The sequence below is a fragment of the Acipenser ruthenus genome, unplaced genomic scaffold, assembly GCF_902713425.1.
Source record: "Acipenser ruthenus unplaced genomic scaffold, fAciRut3.2 maternal haplotype, whole genome shotgun sequence".
Taxonomy (NCBI): domain Eukaryota; kingdom Metazoa; phylum Chordata; class Actinopteri; order Acipenseriformes; family Acipenseridae; genus Acipenser; species Acipenser ruthenus.
The window spans coordinates 31,398-50,340 of NW_026707855.1; the positions used below are offsets into that span (position 1 = coordinate 31,398).

General features: G+C 40.8%; 8 non-coding genes across 8 annotated transcripts; 6 read left to right on the forward strand and 2 right to left on the reverse strand.

Annotated features, from left to right (window-relative positions):
- Positions 1-1,372: 1,372 nt before the first annotated feature.
- On the forward strand, positions 1,373-1,445 carry trnaf-gaa (transfer RNA phenylalanine (anticodon GAA)). The gene has a single exon. It is a non-coding gene; the product is annotated as a tRNA-Phe (tRNA).
- Positions 1,446-3,263: 1,818 nt separating this feature from the next.
- trnaf-gaa (transfer RNA phenylalanine (anticodon GAA)) lies at positions 3,264-3,336 on the forward strand. The gene has a single exon. It is a non-coding gene; the product is annotated as a tRNA-Phe (tRNA).
- Positions 3,337-3,471: 135 nt separating this feature from the next.
- trnan-guu (transfer RNA asparagine (anticodon GUU)) lies at positions 3,472-3,545 on the reverse strand. Its single transcript has one exon. It is a non-coding gene; the product is annotated as a tRNA-Asn (tRNA).
- A 6,622-nt stretch (positions 3,546-10,167) lies between these two features.
- On the forward strand, positions 10,168-10,239 carry trnae-uuc (transfer RNA glutamic acid (anticodon UUC)). The gene has a single exon. It is a non-coding gene; the product is annotated as a tRNA-Glu (tRNA).
- A 4,221-nt stretch (positions 10,240-14,460) lies between these two features.
- Positions 14,461-14,532, reverse strand: trnae-uuc (transfer RNA glutamic acid (anticodon UUC)). The gene has a single exon. It is a non-coding gene; the product is annotated as a tRNA-Glu (tRNA).
- A 949-nt stretch (positions 14,533-15,481) lies between these two features.
- On the forward strand, positions 15,482-15,555 carry trnan-guu (transfer RNA asparagine (anticodon GUU)). Its single transcript has one exon. It is a non-coding gene; the product is annotated as a tRNA-Asn (tRNA).
- A 2,181-nt stretch (positions 15,556-17,736) lies between these two features.
- Positions 17,737-17,808, forward strand: trnae-uuc (transfer RNA glutamic acid (anticodon UUC)). Its single transcript has one exon. It is a non-coding gene; the product is annotated as a tRNA-Glu (tRNA).
- Positions 17,809-18,209: 401 nt separating this feature from the next.
- trnaw-cca (transfer RNA tryptophan (anticodon CCA)) lies at positions 18,210-18,281 on the forward strand. Its single transcript has one exon. It is a non-coding gene; the product is annotated as a tRNA-Trp (tRNA).
- Positions 18,282-18,943: the final 662 nt, after the last annotated feature.

The following is an 18,943-nucleotide window of genomic DNA, read 5'->3' on the forward strand; positions in this document are numbered from 1 at the left end:
ACAGCAGACTATGCTTTAAAATACACATGTAGGGTGGGCGTCTCTGTTACAAAGAATTGTCACACTTTGTATGTATCTCCATAATGCGTTGGGACTAAATACGCAGAAACATTAAAACTATTTGGAGAATGCGGGCATCGATCCCGCTACTTCTCGCATGCTAAGCGAGCGCTCTACCATTTGAGCTAATTCCCCTTGAATTGTGCATGTGATTCTCATAGGCTACATCGCAGCTTGATACGAGCAATTCAGATTGTCCCACAATGTAGTCTGCCAATTGCAAATTCAAAAAATAAATAAATTAAATAAAAAGCAAATATTTCGACAAGAGGTATGCTTTCAATTTCTTCAAAAAGTAGTCTCAGCTCGTTGATTCAGTCGCTTTAAAATCCACCTCTGTGTCCCGATGCAGCAGCGCTGTGTGCTGTGGCTCGAGCTTGTTTGACGAGGCAGGCAATGCAAAAATGTCAAAACTTGCTTTTGTATCACATGACAAACTTAAGGTATGCTTTAACGGCTTGGCTGTCTCAAGTTAGTTTGTATTGTTAATGGAACACCTCGTTGTTGCCCAGTCATTGTATCATATGAAGTAGAGCTTGCCAGTTGGGGGCGACGGTCTGCAAATAAAAGTTAAGACTATATTTGCAAGGATCATTTCTAGAGTGAAACATGTTTTGAAGGGATTGGTCTCGGTATCCTATAGCGCACCATATGCGCTTCACAAACTCTACTTAAAAACAAGAAAATATCTAATTGTAAGCCTGGTCGAACAAAATAAGTCTTCAGTGTAATTTTAAACAAAGAGCGCTTTCCACGATTTAAGATGCTTTAGAGAGACAGAATATTGGAATTGGCAGCCGAAACTGGGCGATAAAACTGCCTGTGATCAAAGTGGGCAGAAAAGTTGCATACTTTGCATACCGTATTTGGGAGAAAAGAAAACGGATCATCTCTGATTTGCGACGTTTCCATGGTTCGACCCGGCCACTGCCGTGTGGCTGGTTAAAACGATGAGTTCAGTTTTTTTCTGCTGCTTGGTAATTCAGTCATGAGGAAGCTGTAGCAGAGTGGCGCAGCGGAAGCGTGCTGGGCCCATAACCCAGAGGTCGATGGATCGAAACCATCTTCTGCTAGCTTGTTTTTCTTCTGTTAGCAAAGTAGTTTTTCTAAAATATTAACTGAAGGCAATTAATTAATATTACATTTCGCAATCAAGGATCATATAATGCGCAAGGATACTTGTCCATCATAAGAGCTGAAATAAATTATAGCGCTTTGAGATTATATGTTACTAGCGGAGTTTAGAAATGTACCTAATTATATTACAACTGTTGTAAAAAAGAATGTTATCTCGAAAAATGAGGCTAGTCAAGCTGAAATAGCTCAGCTGGGAGAGCGTTAGACTGAAGATCTAAAGGTCCCTGGTTCGATCCCGGGTTTCGACAAACAGCAAGAATATTTTTGTTTTGTATTATTTTGAACTAAAGAACAGAACACACTTTTTTCTTCAGTGTAATTGGAAGAAATAACAACTTATCAGAGTGCCATTTTCTAATGTGATTAAGAAATGCAAAAAACATCTTTCCTGGGTGGGCTTGAACCACCAACCTTTCGGGTAACAGCCGAACGCGCTAACCGATTGCGCCACAGAGACCATCCTGCTCAGCCAAAACTGAGACCACATCTAAGAAGAAAGCAACACTGGACAGGAAAGTCTAATCTCAATTACATGTATGCAAACCAATGCAAGCAAACTTCAAGCCATTTATATTTATTCCCAAATAACATAAACTCTTCCATTGCTAAAAAATATTTAAAAATCTCCCTTTGTGCTTCTCGGAAGGCATACGATGGAGGGCGCAATGCAGTTTTTCAGTATGGGGAATATTACAAAACAGCAGACTATGCTTTAAAATACACATGTAGGGTGGGCGTCTCTGTTACAAAGAATTGTAACACTTTGTATGTATCTCCATAATGCGTTGGGACTAAATACGCAGAAACATTAAAACTATTTGGAGAATGCGGGCATCGATCCCCCTACTTCTCGCATGCTAAGCGAGCGCTCTACCATTTGAGCTAATTCCCCTTGAATTGTGCATGTGATTCTCATAGGCTACATCGCAGCTTGATACGAGCCATTCAGATTGTCCCACAATGTCTGCCAATTGCAAATTCAAAAAATAAATAAATTAAATAAAAAGCAAATATTTCGACAAGAGGTATGCTTTCAATTTCTTCAAAAAGTAGTCTCAGCTCGTTGATTCAGTCGCTTTAAAATCCACCTCTGTGTCCCGATGCAGCAGCGCTGTGTGCTGTGGCTCGAGCTTTTTTGACGAGGCAGGCAATGCAAAAATGTCAAAACTTGCTTTTGTATCACATGACAAACTTAAGGTATGCTTTAACGGCTTGGCTGTCTCAAGTTAGTTTGTATTGTTAATGGAACACCTCGTTGTTGCCCAGTCATTGTATCATATGAAGTAGAGCTTGCCAGTTGGGGGCGACGGTCTGCAAATAAAAGTTAAGACTATATTTGCAAGGATCATTTCTAGAGTGAAACATGTTTTGAAGGGATTGGTCTCGGTATCCTATAGCGCACCATATGCGCTTCACAAACTCTACTTAAAAACAAGAAAATATCTAATTGTAAGCCTGGTCGAACAAAATAAGTCTTCAGTGTAATTTTAAACAAAGAGCGCTTTCCACGATTTAAGATGCTTTAGAGAGACAGAATATTGGAATTGGCAGCCGAAACTGGGCGATAAAACTGCCTGTGATCAAAGTGGGCAGAAAAGTTGCATACTTTGCATACCGTATTTGGGAGAAAAGAAAACGGATCATCTCTGATTTGCGACGTTTCCATGGTTCGCCCCGGCCACTGCCGTGTGGCTGGTTAAAACGATGAGTTCAGTTTTTTTCTGCTGCTTGGTAATTCAGTCATGAGGAAGCTGTAGCAGAGTGGCGCAGCGGAAGCGTGCTGGGCCCATAACCCAGAGGTCGATGGATCGAAACCATCTTCTGCTAGCTTGTTTTTCTTCTGTTAGCAAAGTAGTTTTTCTAAAATATTAACTGAAGGCAATTAATTAATATTACATTTCGCAATCAAGGATCATATAATGCGCAAGGATACTTGTCCATCATAAGAGCTGAAATAAATTATAGCGCTTTGAGATTATATGTTACTAGCGGAGTTTAGAAATGTACCTAATTATATTACAACTGTTCTAAAAAAGAATGTTATCTCGAAAAATGAGGCTTGTCAAGCTGAAATAGCTCAGCTGGGAGAGCGTTAGACTGAAGATCTAAAGGTCCCTGGTTCGATCCCGGGTTTCGGCAAACAGCAAGAATATTTTTGTTTTGTATTATTTTGAACTAAAGAACAGAACACACTTTTTTCTTCAGTGTAATTGGAAGAAATAACAACTTATCAGAGTGCCATTTTCTAATGTGATTAAGAAATGCAAAAATCATCGTCCCTGGGTGGGCTTGAACCACCAACCTTTCGGTTAACAGCCGAACGCGCTAACCGATTGCGCCACAGAGACCATCCTGCTCAGCCAAAACTGAGACCACATCTAAGAAGAAAGCAACACTGGACAGGAAAGTCTAATCTCAATTACATGTATGCAAACCAATGCAAGCAAACTTCAAGCCATTTATATTTATTCCCAAATAACATAAACTCTTCCATTGCTAAAAAATATTTAAAAATCTCCCTTTGTGCTTCTCGGAAGGCATACGATGGAGGGCGCACTGCAGTTTTTCAGTATGGGGAATATTACAAATCAGCAGACTATGCTTTAAAATACACATGTAGGGTGGGCGTCTCTGTTACAAAGAATTGTCACACTTTGTATGTATCTCCATAATGCGTTGGGACTAAATACGCAGAAACATTAAAACTATTTGGAGAATGCGGGCATCGATCCCGCTACTTCTCGCATGCTAAGCGAGCGCTCTACCATTTGAGCTAATTCCCCTTGAATTGTGCATGTGATTCTCATAGGCTACATCGCAGCTTGATACGAGCAATTCAGATTGTCCCACAATGTAGTCTTGCCAATTGCAAATTCAAAAAATAAATAAATTAAATAAAAAGCAAATATTTCGACAAGAGGTATGCTTTCAATTTCTTTAAAAAGTACTCAGCTCGTTGATTCAGTCGCTTTAAAATCCACCTCTGTGTCCCGATGCAGCAGCGCTGTGTGCTGTGGCTCGAGTTTGTTTGACGAGGCAGGCAATGCAAAAATGTCAAAACTTGCTTTTGTATCACATGACAAACTTAAGGTATGCTTTAACGGCTTGGCTGTCTCAAGTTAGTTTGTATTGTTAATGGAACACCTCGTTGTTGCCCAGTCATTGTATCATATGAAGTAGAGCTTGCCAGTTGGGGGCGACGGTCTGCAAATAAAAGTTAAGACTATATTTGCAAGGATCATTTCTAGAGTGAAACATGTTTTGAAGGGATTGGTCTCGGTATCCTATAGCGCACCATATGCGCTTCACAAACTCTACTTAAAAACAAGAAAATATCAAATTGTAAGCCTGGTCGAACAAAATAAGTCTTCAGTGTAATTTTAAACAAAGAGCGCTTTCCACGATTTAAGATGCTTTAGAGAGACAGAATATTGGAATTGGCAGCCGAAACTGGGCGATAAAACTGCCTGTGATCAAAGTGGGCAGAAAAGTTGCATACTTTGCATACCGTATTTGGGAGAAAAGAAAACGGATCATCTCTGATTTGCGACGTTTCCATGGTTCGCCCCGGCCACTGCCGTGTGGCTGGTTAAAACGATGTTCAGTTTTTTTTCTGCTGCTTGGTAATTCAATCATGAGGCAGCTGTAGCAGAGTGGCGCAGCGGAAGCGTGCTGGGCCCATAACCCAGAGGTCGATGGATCGAAACCATCTTCTGCTAGCTTGTTTTTCTTCTGTTAGCAAAGTAGTTTTTCTAAAATATTAACTGAAGGCAATTAATTAATATTACATTTCGCAATCAAGGATCATATAATGCGCAAGGATACTTGTCCATCATAAGAGCTGAAATAAATTATAGCGCTTTGAGATTATATGTGTTACTAGCGGATTGTTTAGAAATGTACTTAAATGTTAGCCTTTAGGTGTAATTCGGGGGATGTCGTAGAGGGCTCTCTCCCGCTTTGCGCTGCTTTTTTCTTATCCTAAATCCTTTTCTTTAGTCAGTCTTTCCTTCCCTCCGTGGCGTCCTGCCCAGTAACGTCCGCGATCTCTTCCGGGTGGAAGCTGATCCCAGTTCAGCCTCATTTAGTATTTCCAGCCAATCACACAATGCAGCGCTCGCCTCGTCAATTATTAGGGCATGGCCAGCGCCGCTCCACGTATGTTATTGGCTGCCCCTCCTGTCTATCTCTCTCTCTTTTTCTACTTTAACCCAGCACTATTTCCGCTTCCTTGTTTGTTTTTTGTTGTTCGCTCCTTTCACTGCAGGCCATTTCTCTGCTCAGCGCTCGCAAGATAGTATCTGCTGTTTTCCTACCTGCTCAGTCTGCGCCGTTCAAAGCGCAGCGTCATTCTCAGCTTGCTCTGCGTTTTCATCAGAAAGACTGTTCCAACGTCACCGCTGAACTGCAACTCTTTAACACCGGCGCCTCACAGACCATGGTTACCACGGCAACGCCTCATCGAGTGACTACTGGGAGTGGTAAGTTGCCATGGCGACCAGGCAGCTTTAACAGGCAATGCGAGCCTGTGCCTCACTACTGCAATCTTCTGGCTCCTGCTGCTGCGCTTTTGCAACATGAGAGCTTCAACTCGCCGAATTATGACATCTAAAAACATGCAGTCTCCTCTTCTAGACCTACGTTAACTTACTTATATCATCACTAACTGTTCTAAAGCAAAGGTTTTATCCATAGACAAGGATTTTAATCGCAAAAACCATATATATGTTACCCTGCTTGACTGAAGCCAATAGTTTCAATTCCAAGCGCAACCTCTAGATGGCAGCATAAAACCACAAACTACATAATTTAAGCTGATTTGCTATCGCTGCGAATCTCGCACACTCCAAACTTTCTATCAATTCCTGCAGTTCGTTGTCTTTCCGAGGGATTCTCAGTCCCGTCCTGCCTCAACCTCTTTTGCTTCATATATTAACTTGATTATTTCAAATCAAAACCACTCCCTTCGAGGATCTGGTCATGAAGCCATGCTTATCAGCTTTCTGAGATGTTAAGAATCCACTGTCACATTAATTTTCCAGCTTCCTTGCATCAGGCCATTCCTGCAACCTTCTTGCTCCCGGATTTGCACTTCCTCATTTGCCCCCAACTTCATCAAGGCACTTAATACAACTTTCAAAGTCCATTTCATTCAATTTGAGATTCCAGGCACATACGGAAACTATGTCCTACGATTATCAACATTTCAGTCAAGCGTCCTCCAACACCGCAATAGACAATACACTCTTAGACTGCTCCTGATCAAATCAATAGGTTTTGCAGCAGCCTCCGAGCAACGCATTCTCATCCTCTCAGGTTCTGCAGAGGCCTCAGATCTACGCATTCTTCATCTCTGCCCAAAGGCAGACCCATCTCCGACATCATCTTAAACGCCTTAACTCTCAAATACCAATTTCCACTGCATTCAGAAGCTCTCTGCTCTCTACAGCAGGCCACTGCACACTACTGACAGCATTCCATCGTTTCTCTGTTTCCGTCTGTCCTAAACGGAGGGGGTTCTCTGTTTTTGTCTCTCCTAAACTGACCCGAGACACTTTTCCTAAGCTCTCCACGCTGCCCAGCTGACAGCTTAGCTGCCTGAGGATGCCGCACTGAGTTGCGAAGGATCTGTCCTTTTGTCCTGTCTCTTGTTCCACTAAATGCCCAGCAGCCAGAGGATGCTGCCTGACCCGTCGGGAGCGAGTGTCAGATTGTTGTATGTTATGTGTTTAAACTTTGCTCTTTCTCTCTCACTTTTACGCCACCCCTCTCAAGCCCTCGTAGGCAACCAGTGAAATGTGAGGTGATGTGAATAGAGTCAAATACATTGCATCATTCTGTGTATATGTGTATGTATGTATATATATATATATATATATATATATATATATATATATATATATATATATATATATATATATAAAATATATAATTTCAAGTAACTGTAGCTTTATCATCATAATGAAAACACATTACACATGACCACAGTTCTGTAACAAAATGACAATAACAAGACAAAGTGTTGTCACACTTTGTATTTATCTCCATAATGCGTTGGGACTAAATACGCAGATACGTTAAAACTATTTGGAGAATGCGGGCATCGATCCCGCTACTTCTCGCATGCTAAGCGAGCGCTCTACCATTTGAGCTAATTCCCCTTGAGTTGTATCAGCGATTCTCATAGGCTACAACGCAGCTTGATATGAGCAATTCAGATTCTCGTATATATATATTTTTTTTTGTGAGGGGGGGGGGGGCAAGGCAATGTAGTCTGCCATTTGCAAATTCAAAACATTTTTTTTAATTAAATAGCAAATATTTCGATGAGAGGCATGTTTTCAATTTCTTCAAAAAGTAGTCTCAGCTCGTTGATTCAGTCGCTTTAAAATCCACCTCTGTCCCAATGCAGCAGCGCTGTGTGCTGTGGCTCGAGCTTGTTTGACGAAGTAGAAATTAAAATGGTTTTGAGTGCTGACAAGAGTTTGGTATCAGCTGTTGTTTTCCTTGAAAATCTTTTATAATAAAATGAACACATTTATTCATTTTAAAAATAAGTAAAAGTCAACTGTCAGAAGTGGGATTTGAACCCACGCCTCCATTCGGAAACCAACACACAATTCTTGTGTCCTTGCTTGTGCTAGAGTGCTGAAGCAAGTTAGTTTTTGTAGTGTAACAGGTTGGTCTCTGTGGCGCAATCGGTTAGCGCGTTCGGCTGTTATCCGAAAGATTGGTGATTCAAGCCCACCCACGGATGGTGATTTTTGCATTTCTTAATCACATTAGAAAATGGCACTCTGATAAGTTGTTATTTCTTCATATTACACTGAAGAAAAAAATGTGCTCTGTTTTTTAGTTCAAAATAATTCAAAACAAAAAAATTCTTGCTGTTTGCCGAAACCTAGGATCAAACCAGGGACCTTTAGATTTTCAGTCTAACGCTATTTCGGCTTGACAAGACTCCATTTTCGAGATAACATTCTTTTTTAGAACAGCTTTAATATAATTAAGTACATTTCTAAACAATCCGCTAGTAACATATATAATCTCAAAGCGCTATAATTTATTTATGGAGATAGAAGATCCTTTTTGATTCACATTGTAATAGTTTTTGATCGAGATCACCACCACCGCGATCTTGAAATGATTTTTTGTATGACACAGAATTTGAGATCTGAACTGGAATGCCTGGCATCTACAGGCATCTACAGGCATCTACAAGAACTCTGTCTTTCCAAAGAATTGTGTGTTCTGCTCTCTGAGTGGAGATGTGGGTTCAAATCCCACTTCTGACAGTTCAATTTTACTTATTTTTAAAAGGAATAAATGTGTTCATTTTACTATAAAAGATTGTTTCAAGGAAATCAACAGCTGATACCACACTCTTCTCAGCACTCAATACCATTTTAATTTCCATTTTAAATCCGACTAAAATAGTGTTCCTAACACAGATTGCATTTTGTTGTAAACAGACTACTTGTTAACGTCACTGAAAAATATTTTGTGTCCAAACATGTGTTATTTAACTTGATTGTTTTAATATTCCAAATAACATATTACTTTGAAAAACATCTCCGTCGGCCACTGGATCGTGGTCTCAGGCTGGGATGCGGACCATTGAGAACAGTATAAACGATCTATTAGTGGAAGTAGCTTACATGAGAAATGCCCTCGTTTTACATGCTAGGATGATCGACTTCGGCATTCTCCAACTGCTGTTTACATTTTCTACCACGTTATGAGGACGAATACAAAGTTTGACACTTTCCTTGTAAGTGGGGGTAAGCACAAGTTATTTTCAGATGTAATGTCTTTATTTAAGCTCAATCTAGTCCTGCGTAGTGCAAATCACATTACTGTTTAAAGTGTTCTTAAATTGTTTTAACATTAGCAGTGATCCATTTGAAATTTGCTTAATGATTTAAACAACTGAACTTATTGTCAGCTCGGTGCTGAGAAGAAAACACTCCCACTCCTCCTGGTGGATACCGAGACCAATCCCTTCAAAACATTTTCACTCTAGAAATGATCCTTGCAAATATAGTCTTATCTTTTATTGGCAGACCATCGCCCCCAACTGGCAAGCTCTACTTCATATGATACAATGACTGGGCAACAACGAGGTGTTACATTAACAATACAAACTAACTCGAGACAGCCAAGCCGTTAAAGCATACCTTAAGTTTGTCATGTGATACAAAAGCAAGTTTTGGCATTTTTGCATTGCCTGCCTCGTCAAACAAGCTCGAGCCACAGCACACAGCGCTGCTGCATCGGGACACAGAGGTGGATTTTAAAGCGACTGAATCAACGAGCTGAGACTATTTTTTGAAGAAATTGAAAACATGCCTCTCATCGATATATTTGCTATTTAATTAAAAAAAATGTTTTGAATTTGCAAATGGCAGACTACATTGCCTTGCCCCCCCCCACAAAAAAAAAAAAATCTGACAATCTGAATTGCTCATATCAAGCTGCAATGTAGCCTATGAGAATCGCCGGCACAATTCAAGGGGAATTAGCTCAAATGGTAGAGCGCTCGCTTAGCATGCGAGAGCGGGATCGATGCCCGCATTCTCCAAATAGTTTTAACGTATCTGCGTATTTAGTCCCAACGCATTATGGAGATAAATACAAAGTGTGACAATTCTTTGTAACAGAGACGCCCGCCCTACATGTGTATTTTAAAGCACAGTCTCCTAATGTTTAATATTCCCCAGACTGAAAAAACTGCAGTGCGCCGTCCATCGTATGTCTTCCGAGAAGCACAAAGGGAGATTATTTATTTATTTATTTATTTATTTATTTATTAGCAATTAAAGAGTTTGTGTTAATTGAGAATAAAAATAAATGGCTTGAAGTTTGCTTTCATTTGTAATGTGTTTATAATGAAATATCGGATCTTGTTTTTACCAATCATTGTACTGTATACTAGCTACTGTTGCATGTCCATGATTTTGTTCCTCAGCTTCCCATATGGTCTAGCGGTTAGGATTCCTGGCTTTCACCCAGGCGGCCCGGGTTCGACTCCCGGTATGGGAACGTTCTTGTTATTGTCATTTTGTTTCAGAACTGTGGTCATGTGTAATGTGTCTTCAATATGATAATAAAGCTACAGTTACTCGAAATATATACAGTACTGTGCAAAAGTTTTAGGCAGGTGTGAAAAAATGCTGTAAAGTAAGAATGCTTTCAAAAATAGACATGTTAATAGTTTATATTTATCAGTTAACAAAATGCAAAGTGAGTGAACAGAAGAAAAATCTACATCAAATCAATATTTGGTGTGACCACCCTTTGCCTTCAAAACAGCATCAATTCTTCTAGGTACACTTGCACACAGTTTTTGAAGGAACTCGGCAGGTAGGTTGGCCCAAACATCTTGGAGAACTAACCACAGTTCTTCTGTGGATTTAGGCTGCCTCAGTTGCTTCTCTCTCTTCATGTAATCCCAGACAGACTCGATGATGTTGAGATCAGGGCTCTGTGGGGGCCATACCATCACTTCCAGGACTCCTTGTTCTTCTTTACGCTGAAGATAGTTCTTAATGACTTTTGCTGTATGTTTGGGGTCGTTGTCATGCTGCAGAATAAATTTGGGGCCAATCAGATGCCTCCCTGATGGTATTGCATGATGGATAAGTATCTGTCTGTACTTCTCAGCATTGAGGAGACCATTAATTCTGACCAAATCCCCAACTCCATTTGCGGAAATGCAGCCCCAAACTTGCAAGGAACCTCCACCATGCTTCACTGCTGCCTGCAGGCTGCATTCGTGTACCACTCTCCAGCCCTTCGGCGAACAAACTGCCTTCTGCTACAGCCAAATATTTCAAATTTTGACTCATCAGTCCAGAGCACCTGCTGCCATTTTTCTGCACCCCAGTTCCTGTGTTTTCGTGCATAGTTGAGTCGCTTGGCCTTGTTTCCACGTCGGAGGTATGGTTTTTTGGCCGCAAGTCTTCCATGAAGGCCACTTCTGACCAGACTTCTCCAGACAGTAGATGGGTGTACCAGGGTCCCACTGTTTTCTGCCAATTCTGAGCTGATGGCACTGCTGGACATCTTCTGATTGCAAAGGGAAGTAAGCATGATGTGTCTTTCATCTGCTGCAGTAAGTTTCATTGGCCGACCACTGCGTCTACGGTCCTCAACGTTGCCCGTTTCTTTGTGCTTCTTCAAAAGAGCTTGGACAGCACATCTGGAAACCCCTGTCTGCCTTGAAATTTCTGCCTGGGAGAGACCTTGCTGATGCAGTATAACTACCTTGTGTCTTGTTGCTGTGCTCAGTCTTACCATGGTGTATAACTTTTGCCAGTAAACTGTCTTCAGCAACCTCACCTTGTTAGCTGAGTTTGGCTGTTCCTCACCCAGTTTTATTCCTCCTACACAGCTGTTTCTGTTTCAGTTAATGATTGTGTTTCAACCTACATATTGAATTGATGATCATTAGCACCTGTTTGGTATAATTGTTTAATCATACACCTGACTATATGCCTACAAAATCCCTGACTTTGTGCAAGTGTACCTAGAAGAATTGATGCTGTTTTGAAGGCAAAGGGTGGTCACACCAAATATGGATTTGATTTAGATTTTTCTTCTGTTCACTCACTTTGCATTTTGTTAACTGATAAATGTAAACTATTAACATGTCTATTTTTGAAAGCATTCTTACTTTACAGCATTTTTTCACACCTGCCTAAAACTTTTGCACAGTACTGTATATATTATATATATACAGAATTATGCAAATGTATTTGACTCTATTCACATTCCCATCGCGTGGAACCATCGCAGTTTGTTTTTAAATTATATTAATCCCTGGTCAAGACAAAGTCTCTCTGGGGTGGGACGATCATTAGATTGTGGATGTAAGGTCTCCGGTCCCATCATAGAAGCAAGATAGTTTATTCACAAATAAATACCTACACATTTATTTTTGTTTCTTTTGTTGGTAAATTAACACATTATTGCATTGTCACGTCACGCTGTGCACTCTAGGATTGCATAACAAGCATACACTACGCCAGGACTTCGTGGCGCAACGGTAGCGCGTCTGACTCTAGATCAGAAGGTTGCGTGTTCAAATCACGTCGAGGTCAAAGCTGTCTTTATTTCTATTCCACTATATTTCATTTTTTAACGTGTTTGGATTTGACTGTCTCCGGACATTTATTTATACAATTTAGCCTACACAACATATTGATTATAAAGCGACAAACAAATTACTTCCTGGGGGGGGGGGGGGGCAGTTCAGTTTCAATCAAGTTCCAGTCTCTCTGCCATTATCTTGCGCTGCTCTGTTTGGTCAGGTAAAAAGGGCGTGTCCAGAGCGGTATGGGCAATCCCGTTAGGTAGCTTGCATGTCAATCTCTCCTTCTTTTCTATTTATACACCCAGCACTGCTTCCGCCCTTCGTCTGTGTTTGTTTTATTGTTGTTCGCTCCTTTCACTGCAGGTCATTTCTCTGCTCAGCGCTGGTAGACAGTATCAGCTATTTTCCTACCTGCTCAGGTGATTCTTTTCATTCAGCTTTTGTATTTTTCTGCAGGAGCTCCACCGTTAGTCTTCTCTGCTCCCTCCAGTCTCCAGCGCAGCTACAGCGCCGTTCAAAGCGCAGCGTCATTCTCAGCTTGCTCTGCGTTTTCATCAGAAAGACTGTTCCGACGTCACCGCTGCACTGCAACTCTTTCACACCGGCGCCTCACAGACCATGGTTACCACGGCAACGCCTCATCGAGTGACTACTGGGAGTGGTAAGTTGCCATGGCGACCAGGCAGCTTTAACAGGCAATGCGAGCCTGTGCCTCACTACTGCAATCTTCTGGCTCCTGCTGCTGCGCTTTTGCAACATGAGAGCTTCAACTCGCCAAATTATGACATCTAAATACTGCAGGCTCCTCTTCTAGACCTACGTTAACTTACTTATATCATCACTAACTGTTCTAAAGCAAAGGTTTTATCCATAGACAAGGATTTTAATCGCAAAAACCATATATATGTTACCCTGCTTGACTGAAGCCAATAGTTTCAATTCCAAGCGCAACCTCTAGATGGCAGCATAACACCACAAACTACATAATTTAAGCTGATTTGCTATCGCTGCGAATCTCGCACACTACAAACTTTCTATCAATTCCTGCAGTTCGTTGTCTTTCCGAGGGATTCTCAGTCCCGTCCTGCCTCAACCTCTTTTACTTCATATATTAACTTGATTATTTCAAATCAAAACCCCTCCCTTCGAGGATCTGGTCATGAAGCCATGCTTATCAGCTTTCTGAGATGTTAAGAATCCACTGTCACATTAATTTTCCAGCTTCCTTGCATCAGGCCATTCCTGCAACCTTCTTGCTCCCGGATTTGCACTTCCTCATTTGCCCCCAACTTCATCAAGGCACTTAATACAACTTTCAAAGTCCATTTCATTCAATTTGAGCTTCCAGGCACATACGGAAACTATGTCCTACGATTATCAACATTTACACCGCAATAGACAATACACTCTTAGACTGCTCCTGATCAAATCAATAGGTTTTGCAGCAGCCTCCGAGCAACGCATTCCCATCCTCTCAGGTTCTGCAGCGGCCTCAGATCTATGCATTCTTCATCTCTGCCCAAAGGCAGCCCCATCTCTGACATCATCTAAAAACGCCTTAACTCTCAAATACCAATTTCCACTGCATTCAGCAGCTCTGCTCTCTACAGAAGGCCACTGCACACTACTGACAGCATTCCATCGTTTCTCTGTTTCCGTCTGTCCTAAACGGAGGGGGTTCTCTGTTTTCGTCTCTCCTAAACGGACCCGAGACACTTTTCCTAAGCTCTCCACGCTGCCCAGCTGACAGCTTAGCTGCCTGAGGATGCCGCACTGAGTTGCGAAGGATCTGTCCTTTTGTCCTGTCTCTTGTTCCACTAAATGCCCAGCAGCCAGAGGATGCTGCCTGACCCGTCGGGAGCGAGTGTCAGATTGTTGTATGTTATGTGTTTAAACTTTGCTCTTTCTCTCTCACTTTTACGTCACCCCTCTCAAGCCCTCGTAGGCAACCAGTGAAATGTGAGGTGATGTGAATAGAGTCAAATACATTGCATCATTCTGTGTATATGTGTATGTATGTATATATATATATATATATATATATATATATATATATATATATATATATATATATATATATAATTTCAAGTAACTGTAGGTTTATCATCATAATGAAAACACATTACACATGACCACAGTTCTGTAACAAAATGACAATAACAAAGACGTTCCCATACCGGGAGTCGAACCCGGGCCACCTGGGTGAAAACCAGGAATCCTAACCGCTAGACCATATGGGAAGCTGAGTAACAAACTCCTGGACATGCAACAGTAGCTAGTATACAGTACAATGATGGTAAAAAACCACATTCATTACAAACACGTTACAAATTAAAGCAAACTTCAAGCCATTTATATTTATTCTCAATTAACACAAACTCTTCAATTGCTAAAAAATATAAAAAATCTCCCTTTGTGCTTCTCGGAAGGCATACGATGGAGGGCGCACTGCATTTTTTCAGTCGGGAATATTACAAATGAGCAGACTGCTTTAAAATACACATGTAGGGCGGGCGACTCTGTTACAAAGAATTGTCACACTGTATGTATCTCCATAATGCGTTGGGACTAAATACGCAGATATATTAAAACTATTGGGAGAATGCGGGCATCGATCCCGCAGCGATCCCGCTACTTCTCGCATGCCCCGCCCCGCATACTTCTCGCGCTCTACCATTTGAGCTAATTCCCCTCGAATTATGCCAGTGATTCTCATAGGCTACATCGCAGCTTGATATGAGCAATTCAGATTGTCAGATTTTTGGCAATGTAGTCTGCCATTTGCAAATTCAAAAAATAAATGGATTAACTAAATAGCAAATATTTCGACTAGAGGTATGTTTTCAATTTCTTCAAAAAGTAGTCTTAGCTCGTTGATTCAGTCGCTTTAAAATCCACCTCTGTGTCCCGATGCAGCAGCACTGTGTGCTGTGGCTCGAGCTTGTTTGACGAGGCAGAAATTAAAATGGTATTGAGTGCTGACAAGAGTTTGGTATCAGCTGTTGATTTCCTTGAAAATCTTTTATAATAAAATGAACACATTTATTCATTTTAAAAATAAGTAAAAGTCAACTGTCAGAAGTGGGATTTGAACCCACGCCTCCATTTAGAAACCAACACACAATTCTTTACAGTCCTTGCTTGTGCTAGAGTGCTGAAGCAAGTTAGTTTTTGTAATTTGACAGGTTGGTCTCTGTGGCGCAATCGGTTAGCGCGTTCGGCTGTTAACCGAAAGGTTGGTGGTTCAAGCCCACCCAGGGACGATGCTTTTTGCATTTCTTAATCACATTAGAAAATGGCACTCTGATACGCTGTTATTTCTTCCAATTACACTGAAGAAAAAAATGTGCTCTGTTTTTTAGTTCAAAATAATACAAAACAAAAAAATTCTTGCTGTTTGCCGAAACCTGGGATCGAACCAGGGACCTTTAGATTTTCAGTCTAACGCTATTTCGGCTTGACAAGACTCCATTTTCGAGATAACATTCTTTTTTAGAACAGCTTTAATATAATTAAGTACATTTCTAAACAATCCGCTAGTAACATATATAATCTCAAAGCGCTATAATTTATTTATGGAGATAGAAGATCCTTTTTGATTCACATTGTAATAGTTTTTGATCGAGATCACCACCACCGCGATCTTGAAATGATTTTTTGTATGACACAGAATTTCAGATCTGAACCGGAATGCCTGGCATCTACAGGCATCTACAAGAACTCTGTCGTTCCAAAGAATTGTGTGTTCTGGTCTCCGAGTGGAGATGTGGGTTCAAATCCCACTTCTGACAGTTCAATTTTACTTATTTTTAAAAGGAATAAATCTGTTCATTTTACTATAAAAGATTGTTTCAAGGAAATCAACAGCTGATACCACACTCTTCTCAGCACTCAATACCATTTTAATTTCCATTTTAAATCCGACTAAAATAGTGTTCCTAACACAGATTGCATTTTGTTGTAAACAGACTACTTGTTAACGTCACTGAAAAATATTTTGTGTCCAAACATGTGTTATTTAATTTGATTGTTTTAATATTCCAAATAACATATTACTTTGAAAAACATCTCCGTCGGCCACTGGATCGTGGTCTCAGGCTGGGATGCGGACCATTGAGAACAGTATAAACGATCTATTACTGGAAGTAGTTTACATGAGAAATGCCCTCGTTTAACATGCTAGGATGATCGACTTCGGCATTCTCCAACTGCTGTTTACATTTTCTAACACGTTATGAGGACGAATACAAAGTTTGACCCTTTCCTTGTAAGTGGGGGTAAGCACAAGTTATTTTCAGATGTAATGTCTTTATTTAAGCTCAATCTAGTCCTGCGTAGTGCAAATCACATTACTGTTTAAAGTGTTCTTAAATTGTTTTAACATTAGCAGTGATCCATTTGAAATTTGCTTAATGATTTAAACAACTGAACTTATTGTCAGCTCGGTGCTGAGAAGAAAACACTCCCACTCCTCCTGGTGGATACCGAGACCAATCCCTTCAAAACATTTTCACTCTAGAAATGATCCTTGCAAATATAGTCTTATCTTTTATTGGCAGACCATCGCCCCCAACTGGCAAGCTCTACTTCATATGATACAATGACTGGGCAACAACGAGGTGTTACATTAACAATACAAACTAACTTGAGACAGCCAAGTCGTTAAAGCATACCTTAAGTTTGTCATGTGATACAAAAGCACGTTTTGGCATTTTTGCATTGTCTGCCTCGCCAAACAAGCTCGAGCCACAGCACACAGCGCTGCTGCATCGGGACACAGAGGTGGATTTTAAAGAGACTGAATAAACGAGCTGAGACTACTTTTTGAAGAAATTGAAAACATGCCTCTCGTCGAAATATTTGCTATTTAATTAAAAAAAATGTTTTGAATTTGCAAATGGCAGACTACATTGCCTTGCCCCCCCCCCACAAAAAATAAATAGGACAATCTGAATTGCTCGTATCAAGCTGCGATGTAGCCTATGAGAATCGCTAACACAACTCAAGGGGAATTAGCTCAAATGGTAGAGCGCTTGCTTAGCATGCGAGAAGTAGCGGGATCGATGCCCGCCTTCATCAAATAGTTTTAACGTATCTGCGTATTTTGTCCCAACGCATTATGGAGATAAATACAAAGTGTGACAATTCTTTGTAACAGAGACGCCCGCCCTACATGTGTATTTTAAAGCACAGTCTCCTAATTTGTAATATTCCCCAGACTGAAAAAACTGCAGTGCGCCGTCTTCCGAGCACAAAGGGAGATTATTTATTTATTTATTGTATTAGCAATTAAAGAGTTTGTGTTAATTGAGAATAAAAATAAATGGCTTGAAGTTTGCTTTCATTTGTAACGTGTTTATAATGAAATATCATTTTCGTGTTTTTACCAATCATTGTACTGTATACTAGCTACTGTTGCATGTCCATGATTTTGTTCCTCAACTTCCCATATGATCTAGCGGTTAGGATTCCTGGTTTTCACCCAGGCGGCCCGGGTTCGGCTCCCGGTATGGGAACATTCTTGTTATTGTCATTTTGTTACAGAACTGTGGTCATGTGTAATGTGTCTTCAATATGATAATAAAGCTACAGTTACTCGAAATATATATATATTATATACATATACAGAATGATGCAAATGTATTTGACTCTATTCACATTCCCATCGCGTGGAACCATCGCAGTTTGTTTATAAATTATATTAATCCCTGGTCAAGACAAAGTCTCTCTGGGGTGGGACGATCATTAGAATGCGGATGTAAGGTCTCCGGTCCCATCATAGAAGCAAGATAGTTTATTCACAAATAAATACCTACACATTTATTTATGTTTCTTTTGTTGGTAAATTAACACATTATTGCATTGTCACGTCACGCTGTGCACTCTAGGATTGCATAACAAGCATACACTACGCTAGGACTTCGTGGCGCAACGGTAGCGCGTCTGACTCCAGATCAGAAGGTTGCGTGTTCAAATCACGTCGAGGTCAAAGCCGTCTTTATTTCTATTCCACTATATTTCATTTTTTAACGTGTTTGAATTTGAATGTCTCCGGACATTTATTTATACAATTTAGCCTACACAACATATTGATTATAAAGCAACAAACAAATTACTTCCTTCGGTGGGGCAGTTCAGTTTCAATCAAGTTCCAGTCTCTCTGCCATTATCTTGCGCTGCTGTGTTTGGTCAGGTAAAAAGGGCGTGACCAGAGCGGTATGGGCAATCCCGTTAGGTAGCTTGCATGTCAATCTCTCCTTCTTTTCTATTTATACACCCAGCACTGCTTCCGCCCTTCGTCTGTGTTTGTTTTTTTGTTGTTCGCTCCTTTCACTGCAGGCCATTTCTCTGCTCAGCGCTGGTAGACAGTATCAGCTATTTTCCTACCTGCTCAGGTGATTCTTTTCATCATTCAGCTTTTGTATTTTTCTGCAGGAGCTCCATCGTTAGTCTTTTCTGCTCCCTCCAGTCTCCAGCGCAGCTACAGCGCCGTTCAAAGCGCAGCGTCATTCTCAGCTTGCTCTGCGTTTTCATCAGAAAGACTGTTCCGACGTCACCGCTGCACTGCAACTCTTTCACACCGGCGCCTCACAGACCATGGTTACCACGGCAACGCCTCAGCGAGTGACTACTGGGAGTGGTAAGTTGCCA